Below are 10984 nucleotides of genomic sequence, written 5' to 3'. Positions count from 1 at the left end.
AAATCATACCCAAGACCTCTGACTCAGAAGCCTGTGTTTTTTTCCTCTCTATCTCATGCCATTCAGCTTCACAACATTTGAAAAATAACCAGGCTTTGTGTCTGTGTGGCCTTAAGGCGTATGATATCATTGCATGGAACTATCAGGCACTTGGGCTAAATTGCCCACATGAAAGAGTTTTCTTTTTAGCTGTGCCTAAACAAGCCATGAAATATAGAAGATAAAGCAATTTTTAAATAATCCCACATTATAGGAACATATTAATCACATACCCCTGGACTCCCTGTTATAGCTAAGAAAGCATCCTTATCCCTGTTTCTTTCAGCTCCTTTTGTACTCCAGACTTTTCTCCTCTCTCCCTTTTTGTATGCCTAGAACTTTAGTATCCTTTACAATATCACTGCTAGCTTAGGCTTGCACTGTTGGTCACTGCTATATAATTGATCTGGTGCAGGGTACTGAAAACAGCAATCCATGCTGACTTGGTCAACGGCCTGGACCAAAAAATAGTGATAGGATACCACAGGCTGAGACTCAATGTCTGATTCCTTCTTCTGGAACATAGGAGGTTCTCAGGAAATGTTTTCTGGATTGACATTAAGACATGTTTTAGTTTTCCCAGCACATAACTGATAAAGTGTAATATATCAAAAATGTTGCTTTTATTAATTTCATATATTAAAACACTGAAATGCAGTGAATGAACAGATATATACCTGAAGTAAGACAGATAGGGGATGTTTTGTAAGAGGCCCTCATTTACTATAATCAAAAGAATGCCTCTTTGACAAACCAGGAGTGCCCTTCTGAAGTGTGGCAAATGGTGCTTGCTTTAATGTTTTATTTATTTAAGTTCCCATTGCCAAGAAGATCAAGTCTAAACCTCTTAACATGGTCACTTCAATCTGCCCAATCTATGTATGTATCTAATTTCTTTTTCTATATTAATTCCATTAGCAAAATCTATCCTAGCCAAACTGTACTCTTCACTGCCCCTGGGTATTTCTTCCTCCGACTCTCTACCAACGATATTGCTGTGGCTTTGATGCTCTCACCTTCTTCTCCATCAATCCAAACCTTTCCCAAAGTGAATAAGTTCTGTTTTATAATGTTTACTACTCCTTTGGCAATTATCCATTGGTGTCTGATGTTGTGACCGAAATTGGAAAGCCAACTAATTTGGCTGTATTGTGCTGTAAGCTCTCTGAGGGCAGGGGCAACATCTGTCTTTTTAACAGCCCAGCCTCAGGATCTCACAGATAAATATTTCTTGAATGTCTAAAGAAAGGAAAGAAGTCTGAACTCTTCTTTCAGAGTTGTCCTGGGCAAATACTATTCTATGTATATTTTGGTATCTCTTTCAGCAGTGAGCACACTGCCTTGAACAAAGGAAATAATCTTTTCCATGTACTAAATTAATCTTTGAAAGTCTATGCAAAATTATGTTTGAGGTTTTTAATAAAATGTTAAATATTTTTAATCCATTAATTCTTTCATAAGATAATGGTGATTCTGATTTAAGTTAAATTTATTTCACTGTACTAGAGTAACTTTTAAATATACCATTCTAATTCTCAAACAAACTAAAACTCAAGGAAATTATGTTGATCTTATCTACACCTTTATAATTAAAGTGATTTAATTAAGGCAACTTTCTATTGTAATGGCTTCTTTGTAATATTCCCTAAATATGTCATTCCCTAATGTAACATGTATCTCCAATAGGTGATAGTCCCTAGATGTTTTTTCTTCCTTCCAACTCTTATTGACTCCACAGCCCCATCCTGTAGTCCAAAATGACCAATCCATCTTTTGGGTCTCTACTTAAATGTGACTTTCTTCAAGAATCTTTTCCTGATGTCCACCCGCATCCTCCTCATGGACTGCACAGCACACACCCCCTTATTATATCACAAAGCAATTACCTAATTCTCCACTAGACTACAGCTTCTGGAGAACAAGGGCCCTGTCTATTCTCTTATTCCAGCAGTCAGCATAATGCATGACATATAGTGGGTGCTTAACAAATATTTATTATGTGAATGAATGCCCTCAGGAAGAATGAAGGGTGACTCAGGCTTAATGTTTCACCTTTACATTGCTTCAGGGCGTTAGAGTCATCACAGAAGAGGTAACCATTAATTTCAAAGGAACTTTAGAGAACCACTTCAAGAATTGTGTAAGGACCCTTGCCATGGAGAGGGTGGGGTGGGGTGGGGTGGGGAAGGGATTGAAACTGTGCCAACAAAAGAATGCCCAGTACTGATTCAGTGGTATGGCCAGGAGTATGATAGTGCTTAATCCAAGCTTCAGGAGTTATATAGACTTTCCAACAATTATCTTTCAGTCTATTGATAATGTTTTAATCTATTCTCATGATTGAGCCTATTCCATCTGACAGTGGTTCTCAGGAACACTTTGCAGTCTTAAAATCATTGAGGATCCCAAGGAACTTTGGTTTATGTGGGTTATTGCTATCGGTATTCACTGTGCTAGAAATTAAAACATACATTTTAAAAATATTCATAAATATACTTTAAAATAACTGTGGTATATCTGCTACATGTTAACATTTTTTTTTCTATATTTCCCAAAGAAAATAATTTAGTGAGAAAAGTGGCATTGTTTTACATTTTTGCAAGTCTCTTTAATGTCTGGCTTAGTAGAAGACAGCTGGATTCTCATATCACTTCTATATTCAATCTGTATTGCAATATGTTGTTTTGTTTGAAGTAGATGAAGAATATCCCATTTCACACGGACATGTAGTTGGAAAACGAAGCAGCATTTTAATAACACTTTTAATAATTCTGGATATTCTTCTTTGGTGCTATACCAAAATTCAACAAGCAGTAGTTTCTTAAACCTTGTAATGTGGAATATGAAACTGTGTCAGTTTAATTTTCATACTCCATTATATTATAATTCTTCAATCTATCTTGTACTTTGAATGGATCTTTAACTCATGAATGATTTTATAACATCATGTGTAATTGGTTATTTGGAAAATACCGGCTCACTGAGTCATGCAGATCTTCCAAATGCAATACATTTCACTGTATAATATCAAAAGCCACATTAATTAAAATGATCACAGTCTTATTACAAAAGACCTTAAATATAAGAAAGCGACCAAGCTCATGGTGACAGAGACAAGTTTTCCAAATTCTCTATTTTTTACTTGAAAGCTCATAGTTTTCATTGAAAATAAGTACTTCCAGTTGTTTACCTTGAAGTGACAGGCTCACTTAATTTGTTTTGAAAAAAATATTTGCAAAATATCCAAGTGTAAATAACCATAGCTTGTCAGTTGTTCTTTCAAGTAAAACTATGTACCATGAAAAAAAAGCAGCTAGTTTAGCTCATGACCCAATTACTCAAGGGTTTTAATCCAAGACTAACACTGCTTTGGGATGCCACAGAAGAATTTTATATGTGCCTTCCTTTTGCCATGCAGAATATTAAAAGGACAGACTCAAAGGTTTCAATTTTAAAAAAATGAATAATTTTTACTGCTTCATCAAAGACATTCTTAAAAGAAAGAGACATATGTGGCAATGGAGACTACAACTCGAGTACAGTTTGGTTCCACTGCCCCGGTTCATGCTAAGGTGCTAGCAAGTTTTACCCACCATTGCTTTTGTACTATTAGTGCAAATATCAACATAGTAGAAAAAAATAGCATCTTATAATTAATACAATCATAGCTTTGGCCTTGCCAAACTCCCTGAAAAGATCCCATGAACCCCCCAAGGGGTCTATGGACCATACTTTGAAGATGGCTGCTTTAAGACACAGGCTTGAACAAGGAGTTCTCTCATATAGATTTTAATTATATTCTTAATTTTATCGTCATTTCAGGCTCTTCCCCCCAATTGAATAATAATAAATTTCATAGTTTAAAAGTAATTTCAGAAATAGATAATTAAATCTCTGCCAAACACTTGAATATGGGGGATCCCTGGGTGGCTCAGCGGTTTAGCGCCTGCCTTTGGTCCAGGGCACGATCCTGGAGTCCTGGGATCGAGTCCCGTGTCGGGCTCCTGGCATGGAGCCTGCTTCTCCCTCTGCCTGTGTCTCTGCCTCTCTCTCTCTCTCCATCATAAATAATAAATAAATAAATATTTTTAAAAAAATGCTTGAATATGGCATACTACTTAATCCTCACGAAACATCTGTAAGTCAGCTACAATTTGTTCCATTTTTATACTTGATAAAAAAAAAAAACAACACTGCAGTTCAGTGAGGCTAACCTATTTACCCCATAGCAAATAATTATCTGAGTCTACAATTAAATACAAGTCTGTCTGACTAAATAGTGCGTGTTCTATCTAATGTGGCATATCACCCAAGTCTGAAGATATTTAATATGTATATATTTTTTGAGAAGATAGATATATTGATATATGCAAATCCTGATGTTCAAAACAGAAATATTTTTATAGAACTCGTCACGTAGATTCGGTCTGTCATGAATTGTCTGCGTTAATGATAAGTCACTTTAACGCCTTTTGGAATCCGTTTCTTCCTACTGGCAATTTTATTTTATTTTTTTAAAGCATTTTTTTTTAATTTTTGTTTATTTATGATAGTCACAGAGAGAGAGAGAGGCAGAGACATAGGCAGAGGGAGAAGCAGGTTCCATGCACCGGGAGCCTGACGTGGGATTCGATCCCGGGTCTCCAGGATTGCGCCCTGGGCCAAAGGCAGGCGCCAAACCGCTGCGCCACCCAGGGATCCCCCCTACTGGCAATTTTAAAGCACTATCTCAGCCTCCATTTGATTCAAACTCCTCACCAACTCTGAGATTCACAGGCCAGCGAGGGTGCTCTGCCCATACTGAGGAAGGAACTGACCCTCAGAGGACTTCACGGACTTCTGAGCCTTTCCCTTTCCACCTGCTTTCCCCTCGGTATCATGCAATTAAGACCAAGGGTCTCACGTAAGAAAGGCCGACAAGAGTACAGCCTCTACGCAAGTGCTTTCCTTATAACATTTTCTCCTTTTTCTCAAGGCCAAACTGCTAGGAAAATGAACTTGTGTTCTCTGCCCCCGTGATCCCACCTTCTCTCCCACCTGCTATTATCTGGATCCTTCACACACATATACTATAAACTATAATTGCTTAGGTGGAGATCACTGAGACATTTGTAAAGAGTAGCAGTTGCTTCTCAGGCTGTGATCATTCGACCACACTCTGCACTGGTCAATAGGCCCTTCTGCTCTTGGCTTCATCAGTCTTGCTCTCTCCTAGTTTCCTCCTCCCTCTCTGGTCTCTGTCTCTTTCACTTGCAGGCTCCTCTTCTTCTATCTGCCCCTGTGTGGATGGAACATTGGTGCTCTGCCCTGTTCCATGCTATGTCTCGTCCTGCCTGCCTTCTTCTTCTCCCTGGCTTCAAGAAATACCTGAATGCTGATGATTCCTGATGGATCTTCCAGCTTGGATTTTCTCTCTTAGGAACATTCCTTCCAACAGCCTACAGAGTGCTGTGCTCAGATGTCCCACATTTGCCTCCAACTCAAGAAGTTTAAGACAGAATTCAGTACGTTCCTACCAGAACTGCTCCTCTCTCTATGTTGTTTCTCTTGGCAAATTGTACCATCTTCTACCTTCTTGCCCCAACCAGAAACCTCCATGTCCGTCTAGACTACTCCGGTTCTCCCTTACCCTCCATATCCAATCAACCACTAGGTCCTGTCTCTTCTATTTCCTAAATATCTCTAGAGCTGTCCCAACTTCCCAGCTGGCACTTCCATGGTCTTATTTTGTTGTTGTTGTTGTTGTTGTTGTTGTTGTTTTTACTTCCATGGTCTTAATTGAGCCCTAACTTTTTCTCTGGAGATAACTTCCTCATTGCCATCTCCTTCCCATTTGTCTTCCATAAGAATAGCAGACATAACTTTTTAAAAACTCTCATTGGGCAGCCCCCCTTGGCTCAGTGGTTTAGCACCGCCTTCAGCCCAGGGCCTGATCCTGGAGACCCAGGATCAAGTCCCATGTCGGGCTTCCTGCATGGAGCCCGCTTCTCCCTCTGCCTGTGTCTTTCTCTCTCTGTGTGTCTCTAATAAATGGATAAAATCTTTAAAAATAATAATAAAAAGTAAAATAAAATAAAACTTTCATTGGATGGCAGTTAGAAACCTTAACATTGGTTTTTGCATAAAACCCTTAACAGTTCCCCAGCCATGCACCGCCCTTGGGAGAGTTTCCGTGGCTCTTTGGGCCCTTAGAGGCCCGTGGCCTGGCCGTGCTTACTTCCAGCTGCAACCCAGCCACACCGACCTTCTCTCAGTTCCCAGCACATAACAAGTGCTTTAACACTTCCCTAAACTCTTCACTTGCATTCCTGTTTGTGGAATGCCCTTTCCTCCCCATCCTTATTTGCCTGGCATTCTCTTCCTCATCCTTCAGAACTAAAATCTCTATCAAGAGTACCTCCTAAAGAAGAATTAGCCATTTCCTTTCCAATACCCCTACCTATTACAGTGATAATACCACTTTCGTTTGTGCCTCTGTCTCCCCACCAGGCTGGGAGCTCCGTAAAGTGAGGACGCACTATGTCTTACCTTGAAATCACAGCACAAAAATATACATGGTATTCGGCAGGCACTTAATAAATGTTCATTGATGAATGCCCAATGACCGGCTCTGGGTCACATCCATTAAATGCTGGAGTCATTTCCCCTGATCTCCTGAGTAGAGACCAGAAGACCCCCTTTCCCACCTCATTGTGTCACATGCTAAAAAACAAACAAAAAAGAAAGAAAAGAAAAGAAAGAAAGAAAGAAAGAAAGAAAGAAAGAAGAAAGAAAGAGAAAAAAGCTTGCACAGTGATGTCAACATCCCTGTTAGTATTTAAATATTCTACAGCTTTTACAAAACTACTTTGTAGGGTATAAACAGTTTCATAAATCCATCTAACGGCAGTGTTCTCACCTAGGAGCCACAAAACTTCGGGAGCCTCGTTGCACCGCCCTCTGTGACCAGGTATTTTAACAAAAAGACCATAGTTGTTAGTACGACCTCGGTAAAGGTGCTTTTCATCTTATTTATCTCCATCTCTCCGTGGCAATAAGAAGGGGGCAAGCATTTTTCATGCGTTCAGTCCTGACACCGTATCTTAATAAACTACATTCCGAGAACTTAAAATTCGAGGGTATAAAAAACCAGGTTTGCTGGAAACTAGGTTCGCATTTGGGAAAATGAGATCACTAAATCACTCAGCAGCACCCCCCCCCCCCCCGCCTTTTTTCAGGGCCCTGGCCAGGTTGCTAATTAGGTAACTTCTTATCATAATTACCTAGTCAGCCTTAATGGCTTCACACACTCTGCTCCGTCTCTCACTGGTCCTGTAGGGCCGCTTTTCAATTGTTAAAACAGCTGCTGAGTTTTCCAACCGGAGGAGGCTCGCTGCGCGCCGAGGGGGCCGCGCTCCCCGAGCGAAGGCTGCGGCGGTGAGAAGTGGGACCTGAATGCACAGTTTGCACGCCCCGCTCTCCGCCTCCAGCCTTCTGGATCCAGCTCGTCTCTGCTCCCGCCTGCCCCCACCCCCCATCAACCCGAGAGTCCCCCCCCCCCCCGCCCTCATTGTGCGCCCGGGTCTCCCTGACGGTGCGAGGGCCCCGCGCACGCCTCCCCCCGGGGTTTGCGGCTTGGCGGGGGTCTCGCCGGGCCCCGGGCGCCTACCCCGCGGCAGGCGGGGAGGTTAAGGACCGCGGCGTGCTCCCCGCGAGGCGGCCCGCGAGGGTCCCCGTGCGGGGAGCGCTGGGTGGCGGCGCGCGCGCGTGCACGGGTGTGTGTGCGCGTGTGTGTGCGCGTGTGTGCGCGCGTGTGTGTGTGTTTGCGCGCGCGCGCGGTGGCGCGCAGCGGGAGGGAGGGAGAGAGGGAGGAACTGCGGGGGGAGGCAGCGGGCAGAGGAGGGAGGGGGCGGGCGGGGGAGCGGCTCTGGGCTTCGGCGGTGACACTCGGGAGCGAACACACACTCCCCGCTCGGAGCCGCGAGAGAGCGGAGCCACCCGAGCCGCGCACCCGCCTCCGCCGCGCGCCCGGCTCTCCTCGCGCCGCCCCGCAGCCCCTGCAGCCCTGCAGCCCTGCAGCCCTGCAGCCCTGCAGCCCTGCAGCCCGGCGCCGGTGCCCCAGCGGCCGCCCGCGGAGCCCGCGACAGCCCCGCTCGGCGCGGCAGCCTCGTCCGCCGCCCGGGCCCCCGCGCGCTCCCCGCCTTTCCCGGGGACGTCCCGCCGCTTCCCCGCCCTGTCCCGGCCGCCCCAGCCCCGCGCTGCTCCGCGCTCCACTTCGCGGCAACTTCGGCGGCCGCGCGCCGCCAGCCTCGCCCGCCTTTGAAGTTTGCAGCGCCCACCGCAAAGTTGGGACACTTCGGCCGATTTCTTCTTCTTCTTCTTTTTCTTTTTTTCTTTTATCTGCCTCCCCGTCCGCCTCCCAGCCCCTGCGCGTCCTGAGTCCCGGCGCTCAGCATCTTGGCCGGGGACGTGGACTGTTCCGCACACCCCACCTCGGGGAGGGAGTTTTTTTTTTTTTTTTCTTTTCCTCTCCCCCTCCCAGGAAAATCACACAGATTTTTGTAAGGTAAGTGGCGACAGGAAAGCCGAACCCCGACGCCCCGGCTCCGCTGCCCGCTCACACCCCGGGGCTCGTCTGCGCGAGAGGGTGGAGGCGCGCGTGCCCCGGCTCGGACGGGCCCGGCGAGGCTCCCGGTCGCCCTGGACGAGGGCGCCAGAGCCCCGGGAGCTGAGGGCTTAAGGGGCGTGGGGGGCAGGTCCCCCTCGGTGTTCCACGCGGGCTCCGTGGCTGGGCGGCCCGGACGGTGTGGGGAGGTGGGGCTCGGTGCGCGGGCCGGGGCCGCGGGGCGCCCGGTGCCCGGGGCGTGGCGCAGCCGGCGGAGCCGCCGAGCCTCCATCCCGGGCTGCGCCGGGCCGCCCGCGGGGCTGCAGCCTCCCGCTTAGGTCCGTGCCCTCTGCCCTTCGCTCGCGAAGCCTGCGGGACCCGGGTCTTGCGGGCGCGTCGGCGCGGGGCGGGAAGCGAGGCGTCCGCGCTGCGCTCGGGGCTGGCCCGCGGGCCGGGCGGGCGCGGGATCCCGGGGGCGGGGGGCACTGGGCATCTGGTCCGCGCCGCGGGTCGAGCCCCTGCCGCCCTGGCTCCCCGTTAGCCCTGCGCCTGGTAGGCGAGCAGCGTTGGAGAAACTTCCTCGAGCTGAGCAGGGAGGCCTGGGACCGACGCTGCTTTGGCCTGGGGGGGGGGGGGGTCACCGGCGCAGCCAGCGAGGGGCCCTCCCCCGCCCCCGCCCCCGCCCCGGCCCAGAGCGCGCCACAGGCCGTCGTGCCCTCGCCCTGGGTGTGCACCAGGCGTGTCCGCTGGGGTCGGCGCTACCTTCAGTGCGGAGCTGAGAGTTGGGGCGGCCCCGACACTCGGGATCGTGCGCACGGGTGGCTGCGGGCCCCAGCTCTTCTCCTGGGACACTTGGCAAACTGCACAATTTAGGGTGCAGTTCGGTTTGGTTGTGCGCCCCTCCCGCGCGTGCCCCCTCCCGAGGCCGGGGAGTCCGCCGCAGCCCGCAGCAGCGGGTCCACGCGGGTCGCCGAGGCCCTCGGAGTTTGCGGCGGGCACCTCCGCGGGGCGTTGCGCTGTCCTTCGGGCCGGGTCGTGGGTCCCCTCCCGGTCCCCTTCGGGGCGCTGTCCATCTCCTGCTCTGGGTGCAAGTAGCTCCCTGAAACCAAGACCTTGGGCGACAAATGAAGCTGAGAAAATATCTCTGGGTTCGATTTTTTTTTTTTTTTTTTTTTTTTTTAACATAGGAGCTGTTAGCAACTTAGTCGGGCTGGTTGATTTGCCTACTTCTCACCCTCCGATCCTACTATGTCAGAAAAGAATTTCTTTTTTCCCCTGGGTCGCTGGCCTCTCCGACGCGCTGCCCTGCATCCCGCACCGCCCTCGCCCACCCCTTCTTTTGCCCGGGCTTCCTGAACTCTTTTTCTTTTCTGAAGGAGGGAATCTCCGCACCTCCTCCCATTTCCCTCCCATTTTCCTCCCATTTTCCTCCCACACGGTCCCTGAGCGCCTGTGAGAACCAGGGGAGTCGTCAATGGGAATAAATAGGACCCCCCGCTCCATTCTCCGCCCCTTTCAAACAAGCAAAATCCTCCCTGGGCTCGCAGAAGTGGAGATAAAACATCCCTCCAGAGGGAGCGGTTTTGGGGATTTGATGGGATTGAATTGTTTTATTATCCTGAAAGATGTGATGGATGGATGCGAGAGCAGATATGCATACGGGGCAGAGTGCGCCGAGGGCTCTCGGTATTTATCATTATTGATTATTGTTTATTAAGGATGATAATAAGGCCGTACCCTAGCTGAAGACCGTGTTTATATTTGGTTTTCATTTTGTGTCAGTCTCTTATTACAGTGGTTTCAGAAAGTGAATACACCAAAAGGGTATTAATTCCTCACACTCATTCTGCATATGGAATTAATTAAACGTCAAAAAGATACTGTCATTTTTACCAAAGTTCTAACCCATGAACTTTTCGGAGGTTGCAGTCTTATGAAATGCCCCCGTTTGCCTCAATCTGTCTCCTTAAAGTTCAAAAAAGTCGGCAACATAATTAATTATGGTCCCAATTCCCATTTTCAATCTAAACCTATATGCAGGATTACATTAAAATATCCCATCATTTATCCTTTAAAAGTGACTCTGATGAGTTTAGGTTCTTCAGGAGGGGGAATCAGCTGGGAATGAGGGGTCCAGAAGTTGGAAAAATTAGTGACTATTTCATCAGACTTCACTAAAAAATCCTTTCATTCTTCCTTTAGAGAAACAAATTACAAGTGTTTTCTCTGCATAATTCTTAACTTCAGCGAATGTCCTTAATCTTTACCACACACCAGAAACGCCACGGCTTGCAGCTTTGTCTGTATTGTTTTCATTTTTATGTCAGGACGTTTTATTCATTAAACCTGTATGTGGAAGTC

General features: G+C 47.4%; 1 protein-coding gene across 2 annotated transcripts in view; it reads left to right on the top strand.

Moving 5' to 3' along the window:
* Positions 1-7976: 7976 nt before the first annotated feature.
* NDNF (neuron derived neurotrophic factor) overlaps positions 7977-10984 on the top strand; it is a 43515-nt gene continuing 40507 nt past the window's right edge. For both annotated transcript variants that reach the window (XM_041760207.1, XM_041760208.1), the window contains exon 1: positions 7977-8584. The gene's annotated coding sequence lies outside the window, so the exon portion shown is untranslated. The remainder of the gene's footprint in view (positions 8585-10984) is intronic.

The sequence above is a fragment of the Vulpes lagopus genome, chromosome 6 (assembly GCF_018345385.1).
Source record: "Vulpes lagopus strain Blue_001 chromosome 6, ASM1834538v1, whole genome shotgun sequence".
Lineage (NCBI taxonomy): Eukaryota > Metazoa > Chordata > Mammalia > Carnivora > Canidae > Vulpes > Vulpes lagopus.
Note: the sequence above shows the minus strand (reverse complement) of the source record. Positions and strands in the feature narration are given on the sequence as shown.